The sequence below is a fragment of the Clarias gariepinus genome, chromosome 24, assembly GCF_024256425.1.
Source record: "Clarias gariepinus isolate MV-2021 ecotype Netherlands chromosome 24, CGAR_prim_01v2, whole genome shotgun sequence".
NCBI lineage: Eukaryota > Metazoa > Chordata > Actinopteri > Siluriformes > Clariidae > Clarias > Clarias gariepinus.
The window spans coordinates 2,285,117-2,304,412 of NC_071123.1; positions in this window are offsets into that span (position 1 = coordinate 2,285,117).

Below are 19,296 nucleotides of genomic sequence, written 5' to 3' on the forward strand. Positions count from 1 at the left end.
AAACCCATGAAGGAACACCATGTTGTCTCCTGTGCCTTTCCAGATGTTCCAGTACTTAGCGTTACTACTCTTCATCACGGCTCCCAGACCTCACAGCGCAAATCTAACGACTGAGCTCACGTGACTCTTTAACAGGATGCTTTTTGCATGTTGACGTATCTACCTCCGGTGCAGCCATATGCTACGCTGGGAGTCGAGTGGGTACAAATAGGCAGCGCTTGTGAACGGTGCTCATTAACGGCCCTGATAGATTCCCACAGCAGACGAGCACCACAGTCAACTGGGCAAATGAGCACCAGAAATTACATAAATAACCACTTGGGCTTGAGGTTGTCATTCGAAATCAGCCTCCCATCTCGTGCTCATGCTCTCACGCTCTCCTGCGCACATTTCGAAGCACGACAATTAAAAGGCTTCAGCTCATTGCCGTTATACCTACAGTACAGTACGCATCCGATGCACAGGATCACGTGGTCTACTCCGACGTGGTGTTACTGCTGGGGAATCATCCATCCGTCGATTCATCCATCCATCTATCTACATGTACTGTATTTATCAAACCCATTGCGACTCTCTTCTTCCTCATTTTATCTCCTCGTCTGTCAAGACATCATGAGCCGCCTTCCTGACTCGGTGGGTTGCAGGCCTCATTAGCCGGAAATCTTATTCATATGCACCACATATCCACAGCTATTGATCTCACCCTCAGCAGGCAAGGCTTTTTTGTTGCTGGTTTTTTTTTTTTTTTTTTTTTTTATGAAAATAAGACACGACTTTCGATATTATTTATTTCCCAAATGTAAATTTAACCCCCCACCATCACCCACCCACCCTTTCGCATCTCATTTTTTTTTCCTTGTCGAGGACGATATCCCGATTCGCTTTCGAAAGAGGTCTCCTTGGATTGAAGAGCCGTCGTCACGCATGACCGTCCCGATTTTTCTCTTTTAATGCGCCCTGAGAACTATTATCCACTCCGAAAAAAAAAAAAAATCTCACTTGCTGTACTGCATCCAAAACAGCTCACCTTTATCTCAGGACATTTAAAATACATGTCGTGATTCTGTTTAATCGATACTGACTCCGGGAGTCAGTGGCGAAACCGCATAACGGCGCTGTAACTAGTAAGAAAGGGAAAAGAAACAAGTCATCTTGTCCCTGTCTTGTTGCGACACCTACACAGATTCGGTGCCAAAGAGTTCATTTGATTACATCGGAAAACTCAGGATATCTTCCACGCCATCTTGTTAAACGGATATGAAGGACAAAACTTGGAGCTTATACCACATTCTTCAATATTAATCTGATTATTTAACACACTCTTTTTTTTTTTAATAGTGTTTGTGTAGCGTGGAGACACATGAACAAAAATTATTTATAAAAGCAACAAAAAAAAAAAAAGGAAAAGCAAATCAAAAACACGATTAGAAGATTAGATCTTAGCAACTTATTGCAAGTTCTAAAAATGAGGTTAATTTGAGAGGGAAAAAAAAACTAACTTACCATATGTTAGAGGCAACTACACACTGTCTGGCTAATAATAATAGAAAGTGCACCCTAATCTTTCATTCCACTGCCTTTAGCTTTGATTACGGCGCACAATCTGGTGTCTAGAATATTATCTACTGTATTATACGTGAAAGTAATTCTTCATCCTCCCAGATCCCTCAGAAAATCTTCATAGATGTCATAAATCTCCTCTTCTTACCCTGACACTCCCATCGCTCTACAATAGGGTCAATCTGGACTCATCTGATCACATGACCTTTTTCCATTGCTCCATTGTCCAGTTTTTATGCTCCCCAGCAAAATGTAGCCTTTTTTTCTGACAAGTGGTTTTCTTATGGACTCACAGCTGTTTAGTCCCAATCCTGTAAGTTCTCATCACATTGTGCATGTGGAAGTGCTTTTACTTTTACTATTAAACACGACTTGTGAGTGATTTATACTTAGCATTTTTGTTCTCCGTTCTCGGGTACACTTGCCTATTTACACTTTAGGCAGTGTGCACCTACTGTGTGTGGTTTGAACAGAACGAGGAAGTTACCCTTTGCCTTTTGCCTAATATTATTGACATTTTGGAAGGAGTAACGCTCTTGAGTGCCTTCCCAATGTATGGGTTATGGCTGCGTAGGTCAGAGGATGAGATTGGTGTGTACTACAATACATGCACACAGAGGTTTCTAAGCAGACCCTCCTTAGAAGCACTGATGACATCGTGTCTAAACAGTGATCTTCTTCTGTTCTCAGGTACGTATGCTGTATCTCTGGTCTCGAGACCACCTATTCAAGTAGACATGGCCACGGTTTCCAAGCCTGGAACGACCGCATTCTCACTGATCAAAATGAACGGGTCAAGTGTTCTCGAAAATGATATCAGGGCCATAGTGTGAGAATGCCCCAAGTGATCTCCCATCACCCCCTTCCTGATGTTTTTGTTTCTTCCATAAACTCAGCACTTTCCTTCCAGAAAGTCTTTGCTCTAGTAATTTTAATGTATGTTTTAGTTGATGTAGCCCAATACATTCATCTGTCTATAATGATGACTTTTCTCTTGGCCAGGCAGTGCAGCAAATTAGAGCATTCCCATGGCATCTGCGAGCCTCGCGATGAGAATTTTGCTATGTTAAAACTCTGTAGGTTATATCATAGCAGTAGTCTTCAACCTTATTCCTGGTGGATTATTTAATTGTTTTCCCTACTCTACCCCACCCCCTTCAATTAAGAAAGGGCTGTTAATTAATTTAATTAGGTCTGCTAGGAGCTGAATAAGCACTTAAATGTGCAGAGCAGTGATCCTCCAGGACCAGAGTTTTACAGAACCACTGTATTACAAGAATGTGTAGGGATGTGTGTTGAAATCTATCCTGAAGACCATGAAATGTTGTTCCACTTTCTTAGAGGACACACTGAGCAACAGCTCCTCTGTAGGACTGAACTTATGTTTAGAGGTAACCAGTTGAAACATCCAATAAAAGGGGCATAGACAGTGTAAATTTTGGACTTACAGGTTGGCACGACAGGTCTGAAAATGTATTCACAGTGCATTGTGTCCTGTCTATTTATGCTGTTAATTTGTTGTCGTAGCTAGTTACCTATTCAGGTGCCTTAGATAATTTTGTTAATTTATGGTGTTGATTTATGTAACACCTTGAATAAAAGGCACACAGACAGTGTAAATTATAAGCAGGTTTGTAACAAGTCTGAAAGTGTATTCACAGTGTATTGAGTACTGAACTGTATATGGACGAAATGACAATAAAAGCCTACTTTAGTTAACTTGAAAATGATGCATCGCTGATGTGTGTAAAGATCTTCAGAGCAACTGAGCAATTTTAACTTTTAGTAAGGAAAAAAAGAGAATTATAATAATCATAATCTTTAATAATAATTCGCGATTAATTCAACAAAGCCGATGATTTCCTTTTGGGGTGCCAGTATTTCGTTAGCAGACATATGATGGGCTCTGATAACTGAAGTGTATATTATTTTATACAAAAAAAATGTAACAGCATGTTGTTTTCCAACAAGTAAAGATAAGTAATTTTTCTCCATATTTTATTTTTCATTACATTTATTGTATGCTGTTAATCTACAGTATTAACCACTTGTACTAAAAACTAATCCCTGAAAACAAAAACAACCAAAAAAAAAAAATTTGCAATTTCAAAAGTTTCAACTGCAGTCATTATTCCTAGCCGTGGGGGCTCAAACTTTTGCACTCATTGCTAACGAACTGTAAGGAAATTCAGAAATTCTGACAACTTAACTTTACTTTAACATTCCGTTCCGATTCACATCCGATATTGACTCAAGTGGGAACGAAGGCAAAGCAATTCTTTTTGCTGTCTCATTAACATGTTACCACTGATCTGGTGCACAAACTTTTGCATAATTATACCTAGAAAGCTCCAGGGATCTTCCATCATAGATCGAGAAGAAGTATAATAGATGCTAATGTAAAATAAGTAACAAGACTTTAATGATTAGCCAGTTGTCTCGCTTTGCTAATTATTTCCACTGAAGCTCGTTAGAGCAGGAGGACTCGTGGAGATATTAATATTCATCCGCTTTTACAAACACCGAGCTTTGTGCGGCTGCACTGTCTAATTGTAATTCTGTCTTTTAAGCGCCGATGGCATCTGGGTGATTACTGTAAAAGTCAGCCGTCAACATGACACCACACAGCCAGCGTTAATTTCATTAGCCTTAACAAGCTTAGCACTGTCATGAATTACAATGAATGTGCCATGGCTCAATTTTCACTCCTTTACATAACATCCTTTTGTGCTGCTGCATGTTAATGACACTTAACCCTTTTCACGCCCCCTCACTCCATATCGGTTCTAACCCCGTGTTCCTCTCCACGCTTTATTCAACCTATTTTGCTCTTCCTTTGTGGTCACGGTTAATCCTCGTTAACGCTCTGATAGCTTTCTTTTACTTTACTGCAGAAAACTTTCGCCTTCTGGAACTGAACCACATACAGTAACATTCATAAAAGTCCATTATTTCGAAAAAAAAAATACACATATTAAAGACAAAATAGTGATATTTTGCTGATGAGAAAAAGTCATACTTTCACATAAACTTGTGGTATGCTTGTTTTTAGTGGCAATTTCAGCAGCTAACAAATTAGTATAAGAAATACGAGGGGCATTTATGTCAAAGCAGGACTTCTTCTGATGAATAAATACATAAAACCAATTGACATTTACAGAAGATTTCAAGCACAGTACGGTGATGAGTACAGTAAAAATCCACTTCTTTCTCATCTTACTTCAGCCATGATTCTTATTAAAGGTAAAGTGGAGGTTAATTTGTTTTATTTTCACATTATATTTTGTATTAATTATTTTTATATAAATATATTTGGGCTCTGGAACGAATCATCAGAGTTTCCATTATTTGTTATGGGTAAATTTGCTTCAATATACAAAGCGAATTTACTAGTGTGCCTAGTGTGACTAAACAAGCTAAGGTTTCTCTCTAATCAACTGAAAAACTTGACTTTGTATGTACAGTGACAAAACACTTTCTGGATCACTAGTGTGATGATAGTGGAAAAGAGGTGGGGCTGCTTAAAATCACCCAAGCAGCTGTCTATCATTCCATATACAGTATATGTATTTTCCAGATTTTGTAATATGTTTTCTTTATTATTATTATTATTATTATTATTATTATTATTATTATTTATGTCGATTTCTTTTTGAGTGTATTTGTGAGTCACAACTTTTACTCAGTGTTAAAATGTTTACTTCCAATGCTACAGTAGATTTGTCCAAGGAAGCGCCTGGGGAATTGTCTCAAGTTTGGATCTTCATCATATCTTCACACCGTTGTCCACATTCTTTGTAATCTCTACTTAAAACAAAAATGCATCTGTGACAAGTAGATTAGCTCAAAATGGCAACATGCTAAAGGCTTCTGTGCGTTTTAGTGCAAGACGCCACTAAACTTTAAGTAGGCCAGCGGAGATAAAAGAGGGAATAGGACAGAATAGTGTAAATGTCATCTTTTCAGCCGGAAATTCAATGTCTATTTCTGAAGTGACCCAAAATGCAAACTTTCCCCCCACAAAACTTTATATTTTTGGATATCATTCTGGGACAGTTATCATCTCAGAATCCTATTGCAAGTTCATAAAATGAGGGTAAATTGAGAAGTTAAAAAATAAATAAACAAACAAATAAATAAATGAATAAATAACTGTTGCTGACCGTATGTTACAGGGAGAAATAGTAAATTAGAGCATTGCCATTGCCATGGTCTCTGCAAGCCTCAAAACATTTAACAGCAGCCACTTTACAGAATTCAACTCTAACTTTAGAGTCAATTGCTTGAAACTTTTAATAAAGTAATGTTTATATTGCTTATCAAGCCCACCAGTCAGAATTGCATCACCCTTAATTAAACACAGAAGCTGATGATTCCATGTAACTGTGGGGTGCCAATATTTACAGCAGAGCTTTGACTGGTTCCGATGTACTAAGAAAGAGATAATGGGGCATAGTATTTCACCCCAGTTAAACAAACAAACCAACAAAAAAATAAAACAAATAGATATTTAGAAAAGTTTTTTAAATATTAAATATTGTGTTTAAAGGCAAACAGTACAAAAATACTATGTTATATATATATATATATATATATATATATATATAATGTTACTGTATTAATAATAAGAACATGGTGTCTTTTAAAACAAACAAATTAAATTAATTAAAAAAAAGATATTTAAACAAATTAATAAATAAAAAAAAACGTTCCAAATATGGAGTTAAAATGCAAACAGTAGTTTAGCAGTACATAAGCATTTAAATAAATGTAATAATTATTATAAATAAATAAATAATAATTGTGTCATTTAAAACATAAATTATTGTATCATTTAAAACATAATTAATTAATTGTAATGAATTTACAAATGAGTATAAAATGAACATATTATTAAGCATTACCCCAAAAAATGCTTTAGTAATTATGATTTCATGGAATTTAAAACTTTAACTAATAAATAAACAAACTTAATTAAAATGTTTCCAAATATTGGGTTAAAATACAGGGTTTAACTAAAAAACAAAACAAACAAACAAAAAAAAAATCAGAATTTTGAGCTTCATACTTATTCATTTGATCTGTCTTTCTGTCTGTCTAATATATCCATTCATCTATCTATCTATCTGTGCATCCACTGTATCTGTCTAAGCCCAGATTTCCTGACAACCTGTAATCCATATATTGACACCAAAGATATTTCCCCTTCATTGTCCACTCAGCATTTTCATTCCCATACTTAATAAGCCGTCTGGCTGTTGCCCTCCAGGCTGACCTCTTAACAATGCATCACATGGGTCAGATTCTTGTTTTTTTTTTTTTGTTGTTTTTTTTCCTGCATCAGCTTGCATCAGAATTCTGCTGTTTAATTCAAAATTCGTTCTGGACTCTTAATAACCGAAATGAGTCTATCCATATTTAATAGCAGGGTTATGGACTGCTGTATTGGCTTCTTATAAAGAATTAATGAGCGAGGCAGGTACAAATAATGCAGGTCTCTGTTGACCTTGTGCCGAGGGACATAGACATCAGACGAGGCTTCATATTCCATTTTCATATTCAGATGAACTACGCTGCTGACGGTGGAAAAGAGAAAGGGAAAGAGCGAGCAGGAGCGAGAAAGATGTGGCCATCCTGCCAAGTCTGACATACGGTAGCCTTGAGACGTGTCATCTTGGGTGAAAAAAGAAAAAAAAAGTGATGGTGCATTAGTGCTCCACATGCTCCGTCTGCCAGTAGGAGGAAGATAAGTCCTGCACGCACAAACACACACACACACACACACACACACACACACACACACACACACAGTCGAGCGAATGGTCCAAAACATATTTCACAAGTCTAACAGATTTCACAAGTCCATTAATAGAAGATCGGAGCCATGTATCACTGATAACACTCTCTTTTTAAAAACATGAAAATCTGGACTCTCTGGATTTATACAGCCATGATAGAACCACTTTAGCTTTAGTTGGGAAAACCTTTTCAATGCATACTTGTGAATGATAGGCGACGGTGTCATTACAAGCTTACGGTACATACTCTTAGCAGTTTCATATCGCCTGTCTTGTACAAGTTCTTCATGTTAGCATTTTCATGACAATTTCCAAGACTGCGGGAAAAAAAAAATGGTACTGCTGCTCAACTCCATCCATGTTGGGAAAAGTTGCTCAGCAATCAGTTACAGACTTTGTCCATGTTGCTAGCCTGCCTCGAGATGTGGTGAGTAAAGTGCACACGGTGATCTTTAGACAAATGCTAATGGTATGGATCTGTTCCTTGTTAGACGACTTTCTGGCTTAAAAGATGAGCAAGCTCTGATTGATAGTAATACATCCAGCTTATGGGCATTAACCCTCGAATCAAAGCATGCTTGTCAATGCTAAAGACGCATCAGAATCCCTAATGAATGCGCTGTAGGAAGATATACCACAGACAGAAGACGTATAGGGACGCCAGAATGAAGATTGCAAATGAGACTATGTAGTGACTGAGCCGATGTTTAAAACAGCTGATTGGTGGATTAAATCGTCAATCAAGTGCCATATCAGAGATAAATCAGCAGGAAGCTGCTGACCTCACATCCAGCAGAGTAATCCTTACAGATCAATGCTGAATGACCCTGACGTGAATCGATACACAACGCTTCTCCGAGTTCAAACAAAGTGAACACACTGTCACTCTTCCTTAGTGACTTCAATCCCTTGTTTCCACATACCACATTTGGATGGTTAACGGATTTTTGCTTTCCAAAGATCATCTAGTTCTCATACAATCGTTTAGAGTAGTGCACTCTTAGCAAAAGAAGTGTTCCTTAAGGATTCCTTTGGATGTTTAATGGACAAAGGCTTCCTGAAGAGTCTGCTGAAAAGGCGGTTCGACTTTAAAAGACAAGACTTTAAAAGAAAAGCTGAAGAAAGACCAATAAGGGTTTCTGGGAATTCCATGCAAAGGTCATTCTCCATCTGAGGGGGTGGGGGTGGGGAGCCAACGGGAACTAGGCATAATTCATAATGTTCCTATTAAAAAATGGAAATACGCTAAAATACTACTGAACATGTGCTTTTAGTGGCTACTTGTAAATTAAACAACAAAGTCCAATGCTGCGCATCAAGAAGAACACGAAAGCACAAAAATGAGTACAAAGACAAAGTGTGAAAAAGAAAAAAAAAAAAACAGATAAGTACCAGAGAAAAGGTCATCAATAATTGCTGATTTAATAAGTTTTTTTTTCTTGTGCAAAAGTCTTAAAGAAAAAGGTTCTACTGTACATTTAAAATAAAACTATAAAAAAGCAGAAACAGCAATTAATGAAACAAAGACAATAACTTTTGTGATGAGCCTTTGCTTAAAATATAGACTCAGGCACAACTTGTGACAATTTATGTCGAAATTAGTTGCTTAGATTTTCTTCAAAAACAGACTTGTGTACATAATGTACTGCATATTTATATTTCTCATGTTTCAAGTTACAATTTATGATTTTGACGTATGGAGTGCATTCTTTCAGGGAGGAAGGATGTCACATCAATCATGATGACTTTCGACAATCATGTCAAGTCGTGAGCTCATGCAAGTGTTATGGAACAGGAGGGAGATGGCTACAAATAAATTATTAATTAGTAAAATTATTATTAATAAGAAAACACTGATCTTATATGATGAGTGATTTATTATGCTCTAATAAACAATTATCTACTGATCTTATATTTTAGATAAATTTCGTTTGCTAAAAACGAAAAACTGATGCTTATAAAAAGTCAGTTTTTTGTTGGTTTTAAGAAATGCTACCATGCCACTATTAACAAGCCTGATGGGATTGCCTGTGTGCTCAAGTCAACAGGTTTAAAATCCATATTAGTAGATTAGAACTGTAAGATTGAACAGAAAAAAAATACGCTTATAATAATAATAATACTGTAATAATAATAATAATAATAATGATAATTTAAGCATGTTCTTTATATAGTTTGCATAAGACTGATTCAGAAATGTCACATCATAACACCTGTTTATGCAAAACCATTTATTTATTAATCATTTTCAAATCTACACTTTTTGTGTTCATTTATGATGCTAATGTAACGCATCCCGTAGTTGTCTTCAAAAATTGTGAGTTTGTAGAAAAAGTTGGTCCATATAAAATCAAATAAAATGCTGCATATTTTCAGAACATATATGATTCTACGGATTTTGAGGATTTATTTGTGGTGCTCGTGACTGCAATCTTTTAAATTGTTTAAAGGCCTAAAATTGCCATGGACCATTTCATACCCAAGTCTTCATCACTGAACATTTGGTAACCTCAACAAAATGGACTTTGCTCTATATGAACCAAAACACAATTTCCGTTATACAGTTGCACTTTCAACCTCAGAACACACAGTAATGAAAGCGACTGATTTATGGTCACGTTATCTGATATAACCCGAATGAGGACTGATTCTTCTCAAGGTTTTTTATTCCCCTCAGGGAGTTTTTCCCATCATCTCTAGCTTGTTCATTAGAAAGAAACTTTTTTTTCTATTCCTGTAAAGCAGCTTTGCAACAATGTCCATTGCTAAAAGCGCTGTATAAATTGAGTTTAAAAGAGATTATATTTTAAAAAAGTATGCAATTTAATTCATTGACACTTTTTGTATGTCACATCCATAATGCTGGAGCTTTCCTGTTAGATTTAACCTGAGGGAGAACCTTGAAGAGTGAATATGGAGAGAATACAGTACTAGGTAGACGTCTAACAATGTTTCTCTAGAGTTCTTAGGATTACCTGGAACTGTTGTAGCTGTAGGGCTCAATATGGCTCGTCCTACAGTGTATAAGGGTTCAATTTAAGGTTATAGAATGAAGAATAAATCGTTTAAACAGTATGAAAAATGTGTAATATTCCACTATGTCTCACTTACTCCTACAGTACAGTGTTACAGGAGGCCTGAAGCCTATCCCAAATTCAAATTTTTATTTAATACATAATATGACATGTAGTGAAATGCTTACAGGACCTAAAAAAGAAAATAAAAGAGGAAGATGACAATAGGTCCTTCACAATCTTCCTGGTCTTGGTCCAGCACCGCTTGTTGTAGATTGCGTGAAGGCCAGGGAGCTCGGTGCGGATGACGCGCTCAGCTGATGCAGCTCCTCTGTCCTGCATGGTGCTTTTACCAAGCCAGGTTGTAATGTTTCCTGTCATGATGCTCTTTACTGTGCAGGAGAAAATGTTCCTAAGCATCTTAAAGGGCAGTCTAAAGTTCCTTAAGAGTCTGAGGTGGTGAAGATGCTGCTGGGCCTTTTTCACCACTGTGTTGATGTGACAGGACCATAACTGGTTCTGTGTGTCAAGACTGAGATATCCAAAGCGTCCGGTATCCCTTGCTGACGTTTAGGAGGAGGTTGTTCCTTTGACACCAGTTCTCTAGGTTTCAAATCTCCTCCAGTTAGGCTGTCTCATTGTTGTGAGTGATCAGACCCATCACATCAGTGTCGTCAGTGAACTTGATGATAGTGGTGTCCATATAGGAAATTGGTAGTGACCATATAGGTATATGTGTACGATAAACAGGGGGCTCAGAACGGAACCCTGGGGGGCTCCAGTGCTGAGGATGAGGGAAGCTGAGACATACTGTATCAGCCCATCCTTACTTCCTGTGGTCTGCCAGTTAGGTAATTAGAGATCCACTGACAAAGAGATGAATCAGTCCCAGGTGTTCCAGACAAAGAGCATTTTAACACAATTCCCCCTTCGAGTGTCCATGTGAGTGATGTGTGAAGGAGGTATGAAATGGCATAATCTGTTGAGTGGTTTGGGCTGTAAGCAAACTGTATTGTATCCAGTGTGTCATGTAGTGTAGAGATGATAAAATCTCTGACTAGCGGCTCAAAGCACTTCATCACTACTGAAGTCAGGGCTACAGGGCAGTAGTTATTTAAGGGAAGCAGGGTGGGGCACACCCTGGCTGGGGTGCCAATCCATCAAACGGCACACAAACACATACTTATAAATCACACACCACAGTCGATTTGGGAATGCCAATTAGCCTTCATCTCTTCTTCATCATTTCTTTGGACTTTGGAAGGAAGCCGGAGAACCTGGAGGAAACCCACCATGAACCATGGGAGAACATTTAAACTCCAAACACACAGGCCAGAGGTGAAAATCTGAAGCTGGACGTGTGAGGCCAGAATGCTTACAACTAGCTAACAGTTCTGCCCAGCACTGTACCTGTACAGGAAAAAAGCTAAACTTATAACAAAAAAATTCCAAGCCTTTAAAGTGTATGTTAGGAAAAAAGATGGTAGTTATGGTGTGGGATCGGTGGATTAGTAGTGAAATAAATGAAAAAGGTAGGGAAAATGATCAAAAGCTTAAAGGTGCTAACGCACATCATACTTCATGTTTCACTCATACTGGTGCTGTCATACCTACACATCATATCAGTACTCTTTTTTTTTTAGTTTTAGATTTTTTTAACATTCTTCTCAGTATACAATTACAATTTGCACATTCTGTGTAATTAATATAATTTATATATATATATAAATATGTAATTTTATAGATTTGTGGATTTCTTAAAACATTCTATCTTTACTTTAATTGTATTCTTATAGTGCAATTTTACTTTTATCGTAGTGAATTTTTTTTATGTTTCTATTCTATCCTACCTTTTCCTTTTAGGTCACAGACAATCGTATAAGCATTTCACTGCATATGATACTGTCCACGGTTGTGTACGTGACAAATACAAACTAGTTATTGGACATGGTCTCTGACTGATGAAGGTAATTTATTCCAGGCGATTATTGCGCTTGGGGAAAAAAGGAGTGTTGTCGTGACGATTTTCAAGTAGGTGAGACTGTGATTCCTTTTGGCTCTGGATGGGGCAGGGTGGATGTAATCCAGGAACATGATGTCTACTAAATGATGATGTATTTGGTAGAAAGTGCAGAGTTTGATCTTGATATTGCTTCCCAGTCTTATTCTGCCAACATTTCGGTGGGACTGCTGCTGTTATGAAATCCACTGCAGACAAACCTGGCTTCTGTTCTCTGTATTGCTTGGACTTTATCCTAGCAAGATAAATGCCATAGAAAAACGTTCAGATGAACCGGTCATGGCAATCTGCTATGTTTAGTCTTTGATAACCTCAGAGCAGGTCTATGTTCATTCAGACCCTCAGCTCGTAATATTACCCGGCCGGCGCTTTGACATCTTTATCAGTTTTCAATACGGCCAGGCTCAATATTTCCAATTAAAAACCTATTGATGACTACAAAGAGCTGTTTACTGATGACGGGTGAAAGCTGCTGCTCTTTTTTCGTCCAGTAGTTTGCGCCATTACAAGATGAAACACTTTTAATTGAGCTGTTTATTTTTTATTTTTTATGGAGAATGTCTTGGAACAGACTCATGCCGAGTTAAACAGTCGCGGTGTTGTTTACAGATAACAGCTAATAGGAAGTTGATTACATTTGGCATTACGGTGGACAGTATTTGTGTCGTGCCTGGTACGTGGGGTGGAACAAATTGCCGAGCACAGCTTTGTGAACCTGACTTAATTTAAAGAGCAATTCCGGCGACAGCGAGCCACTCGTTAGCCGTTTTCAGCAGCTGGAGTTCTTATATATTTTTTCATTCTAGTTTAGTTTTAGCTGGACCGAGGCATGCTGGAACTTTTTGTTCACTTTGGGTTGTAAATAAATCCTGACCCAAGCCAGTGAAGGAACTGAATGTGGACACATTATTCTTGAAAATGTTAAATAACTTAAAGTTGGTGCTGACTGTTTATAGACTGTTACGTTTTATAACGTCAATGTAAAAAAAATAAATCAACACCTTCTGACCAATCAGAATCAAGCATCAAGCAGTAGATGATAAAAGATGAAGTTAGCCAGTTAAAGTTAGCACTAAAGGCTATCTCCAGCTTGCGATTTTTACTAAGACCAACAAGCCTTGTATGAAATCTCTAGCATCTTTGAAGCCTGGGAAATCCTCTTGAGAATCCCTCCAGAGATTTACAAAGAAACCACCTGAAAAGTGCTTCAGGCTCCTAAACTTTCAAACTTCATAATTTCACAAAACCACAAAAAACATCACTCCACCAAAACTTTAAATATGAAAATTTGAGCAGATCCAAAAAGGCCTTGATGATGTCTTTAGTCTTGACAAGCACAGCGAAACACTCTTTAAAGGTCCTTGTAGACAAATACAATGAAAGTGTACTAAATTAAAGTGATTCATCCTACAAAAGAAGTTAACGTTATCATAACTTTGGTAACAAACATTATTCTTGCACCAAACTTGTCGAGTGTATAGCAGACTTGGACAATTCCAACAAGCCCTGCATGATGACTTTAGTCTTTGCAAAGACCAAGAAACAATCTTGAAAATCCCTGTACAATAAAAGTATTCAAAATATTTCAGTAATTCATCCTGCAAAAGTTAAAAACATCATAAATTAGTAAATGAACAGAATACCTTGATCTACAGAACAGGCCAAGACAAGTGTGTGGGAACCATGATGACATTGTAAACCAAGTAAAGGGCACCAAAATTGGTTTACGTGCATAAATTTTAAAATATCATCATAATTTCATGACCAAACAGCATACCTTGACCAAATTCTTTTTTTTTTTCCAATAACTGGAACATCGCGAGTTAGCTTGTCTTCTATCACATAACTTTGTCCTTATTGCAGGCTGGCTAATCGCTACATCCATATGGCAGACGATAATGCCAGGTGAGTACGTGACAAGAGAAGAAATAACTAATATACTGATAAACACCTGGTCATGAGTTTCAGCAAATTGCCCTTCTATTTAAACGGCTCAAAACCAAGACATGAATAGAGTTCGCGTAGATATCTGCAGCGCGGGAGTTTCAGTAATTACACCAAAAAGAAAAAGAAGAAAAGAAAACTCGACATTAATTAGCGGAATGATTTAGCGACCTGTGAATGTGACTGAGACTTATTAATGCTACCGAATTTTGTTCCGACAACACAAAAGGCGACGCTATTTATATGTTAATAGGCGTGACGGTTATGATCATCTGGGCTGAAAGAAGACGAGCCAAGTAAGAATGTTATAATACCGCTTGATCTCCATTACCACTAAACCTCTACAATTAGGAATAGATTTGCAATTAGATTTCTAATTAAGCTACTTCATCCTAATAAATTGCCCGGCAGTCGCACCTCTTGCTGACAGACACACACTTACGCGTCGCCGATTGTACCTCTGACCTTAGAGACCGACGTCTGTTCAGTCCATCTATGAAATGTCAGCACTCTTGGATGAGTGAAGAGAGGATAAAGAAGAGATTTTTTTTTCTCCCTTGCCAGATGCCGGCTTATCTGCCTTTCATCAATTAATGCTAATTAAAAAGAGCTGCCATGGAACAGACCGGGGCTATGCCTCGAATGCCAAACAGATTTAAAAAACAAAAACTGCTTTTTAACCATTCAAGGATGGGAGAAGAGTAAAGAGGCTCATGAGGCACATAGAGGAAAAAAAAAAGTCAAAGTATTTAAAGTGCGAAAGGAAATACAATTATGGTGCCAATAATGTGTGTGTAAAACTGCAGGCTGGATCAAATGTTTTCTCGTTTCTCGCCAGAGCCATGATCGCGTCTGAAACGCTGGCCTCCCAGGAAATCCTTTAATGGCTCAAACATGTGGAAATGGCTTGGATCGAGGTCAGGTGTGAAGAAAGGATGTGGCAATAACGTTCAGCTAAATGTTGTCATGGATGTACAGCTTTGTTTAAAACTTGTGCAAAGTCTAAGAGCCTCATTATTTTGTACCTTCACTCGGTTTCACTTGAACAGACCTCGTAATTTGGTGTTAACTTAAAGAAATATGGATGATGGCAAAATCTTTGATTCCAGCTGTTTTCACGTATGGCACGAGTGCAGATATGATCTCCGACAGGTCTGATAGCTTTATGTCCCTCGAAGCAGCTTTTAATCAAATAATGTACAGAAAGTTAATACACCTTCAGATTTTCCTACCTAACCCTCAGCACTGTATTATTTAATGATCTCTCTCTTTCTTGCAGCCGCCGAGCTATAGTACCCGTCACCTGATTAATAATGTAATGACAGGCAGCTTGTCCATTCGGTCACTGCAGCATGATGTCCTCATTCCTCCCTCTGCACCTCCTGCATCCTGAGAAGGGCAGAAATCACTGCTTGAGAAACAGAAATAATAAAATAAAGATAGTGATTAAACAAATGTGTTTCTGCGCTCACCTGTATTGACTCCGCTGTTAATGAAATGTGCTCTGGATCATTGAAGCAGAATTAATTAGAACGATCCCGTGGCATGAGTTATGCTCTCGGCTGTGACAGGTGAGCCGGAGGAACGTCTGCCTTCGCCCGCCCACCAGCTCGCTTGCTCGCTCGCTCGCTCTGATAGTACAGGGAGAGAGGAGATAATGATAGACCCTGCGCTTGCGTAGTACGGCTAGTTTATTAACTCTCTCAGGAAAATCCGCACATGTTTGTATAGACACTAAGCCCTAGGGAGGACGACTAACACTCCAGTGTCTAGTGACGGAGTTTATTCTGCGGCCCGGTTTATGATCCCGGGTCCTGCATCCAACACACCTGGTTTTAGCTTTTCGTTTGTTAGCGGATGAGCTGAGTCAGCTCGGCAGCTATTTCTGAGATGATTTCACCGCATGGCTTGGAGATGTGTGTAGAGAATGAGGCAAGAGAATGGTTCAAAAATGAATGTGCTGCTACATTGTTATTAATATAAGCTTATTGTAAATAACGTCGTAAAATAAAATGCAAAACCACAAGAAAAATATGTAAAACTAAATAGATTTTGTAAAAGTAAAAATAAAAACTAAATGAATAAATAACTACTATAGACAGTCATTTTTCAGAGTTTTAAATTGGACAGAAAATAAAAAAAGGGAATCTATCTATCGTAATCATTTTTGTTAAACTATTTTTAGTGTTAGGCCACTTTAGAAAATATACATTAATGGTTTTGACTTCTTTCATAATTTATTATTATTATTATTATTATTATTATTATTATTATTATTACTGGGATGAAAAAAGGTTTATTGATGAATTGAACTAAGATAAATAAACAAAATTAATCAATCAATAAATAAGCAATAAAAACAGAAAAAAACAGAAAATACTTTTAATATATTCTAAACTTGGCAACAAACTTAAAATATTTAAAAACTGCCTAAAATAAATAAACAACTAAATAAATAAATAAATAAACAAATGAATGAATGAATGAATAAATAAGCAAATAAGTAATAGAAAAACTAAATCTAACTAATTCATACATATTCTATATTTGGCAAACAACTTTGTAAAATAAATAAATAAATGCATAAATAATGCTCAGATGGAAACCAAGAACAAGAACAATCTGATGAGACAGAGAGAGAAAGAGAGAAAAAAAAAAGATTCAGTGTCACAAATTCAAAGATCTGTGAACTAGGTGCGAAAGCTGTTAGATAAGCCTCAGACAATGTCACTCAAAAATCGATATTTCTCTGATAAATCTCCAGGTGTGGATGAAAAAGGTCAGACGCTCTCCATGAATAAGACATAAACACCGAGCTCCAGCAGCATCGAGGTGTGCAGGCTCACGCCGGAAACGCCAGGAGCTACAGCGGCCCCTTCCACCTCACTTTCCTATTGCTCATATAATAATGTGGAAAAAAATATATAAAATGAATAATGTTCCCCCAGCTTGCTTTGTTCTTTCGCCTGTAGGGAACTCTCAGGAAAAAAATGGAATAAGCAATCGCTCCCATGATAATGCTAGCAAAAGTGGCCTCGCACAATCCCTCATTCTTCCAGGCCTATATGGTATATATTATATATTTTATATTATATATCTCCCGGTGTGGTTATGAGATGCGTTTAATAAACAAGCCGACGTTTAACAAATGGCGCTTTGACCCGCCGCAGCTGCAATAACATTAGGACGTAATCGCTTTAGATGCGCGCGATGCTCTCAGCTATGCCGGCTGTTAAGACGTCTGTAATGAGCTCGTCCACTTTCTTTTCTCATCCGAACTAATCCCCTCGCTTTAGCCCCAGAAAAAACTCGTAATTGCTTTGTATTTCTTCAATTCTTGAAAAAAAAAAATATATGCATTACTCCTTTAAAGGCCTTGCAGCATTCTAGTTGACAAAAAAAAAAAAAAACTAAAAAAGAGAAAGTCTGACTTGTTGCTTGAATTTGGAGGCAAGAAACTTTCCCTGATTGGCCCATGGGAGATCATGCTGGCATTTCACACAGTTTTCCGCATCGTTCCGAAGACGATCATATCCGAGATAATTTCCTGTCCGTGATCTGCAGGGTGTGCGAATGTGCCAGATGATGTACCAAAAATATGCTAATAGGAAACGGGAAAGATGCTAATTGTGCTGCCACAAAGTTTAACTAATCCAATCAGTGACTTAAATTAGTCTAATTACTGTCAGCCTGATCACTCAAGTGCTCAATGAAAATGAAATATGCTTTATCTTTTGTTTTGTTTTTCCTCCTGAAGGAATTCCCATGCATTTAAAATGGCTAAGCTGGTTTGAAGTCTTTTGTAAAAAGAGAAAAATGATCAGATTACACCTCACACACTTTACACTGTAATCTATAGACTATTGTTTTCTGTCCAATCCCTGGTCATTTGTCTTGCTGTCAATTAGCTGCATGGGAGTACATACATATCGAGTTAGCTTAAAGCTTTATTTATGACTGTAATCCTGTTTATTGTCCATCACACAATGGAACCGGGATGATATTCAACCAAATCCACAATTTATGAAAATAATTGCCAGCCAATCAGTAATTAGTGTTTTGCATTGATTAGATTACACAAGATGATATAAAATAAATATGATATAACAAAAGATGAGATATAGTGGTAAGATAATAAGTGCCAAAAATAGGATACGAAAATAAAATTTATATCTGATATCACTAAAATGAGGATTGGTTCCCTGTTGAGTCCGGTTCCTCTCAAAGTTTCTTCCTATTGCCATCTCGGGGAGTTTTCCCCGTAGCACCGTCGCCCTCGGCTTGATCATCCGGAACAATCTGATCATTTTTGATTTATACTTATTTTAACACACATTTCTAACTCATTCCCATATGTTTTTTTTTTATATTCTGTAAAGATGCTTGTAACAGTGACTACTATACAAATAAAATACAATTTAATTACTAAGTTAATATCATTGGATACATTATATTAGTATATTTACATTTACATAATGGCATTTGGCAGATGCTCTTATCCAGAGCGACCTACATTTTTATCTCATTAAACATCTGAGCAGTTGAGGGTTAAGAGCCTTGCTCAAGGGCCCAACAATAGTAACTTGTTAAAAAAAAAAGTGGTTGTGGGGTTTGAACCTAGGACCTTAAGGGATAGATAACACTTCGGCCATTTAGAGCTTTGATTACGGTGCATGTTTTCCATGGTATAGTTTCAACAACCGCATGCAACATCACAACATTAATTTCCATCCAGTGCTGTGTGTGTTTGGCTGATCAAACCCCGTAAAGTCTTCCCAAAGCCTTTACATGTGGTGTAGATAATTTCTCGTGCTCCCAGACCCGCTCTTTTACAATCTGAGTCCTGGAATATGACCATGACCATCAGGTAAAAGAACCTTCATAGATGTGATAACCTGGTGATTCAGTACAGTACATTCAGATGGTCAGCTGACTTCATTTTATTTCCACATAACGTTGC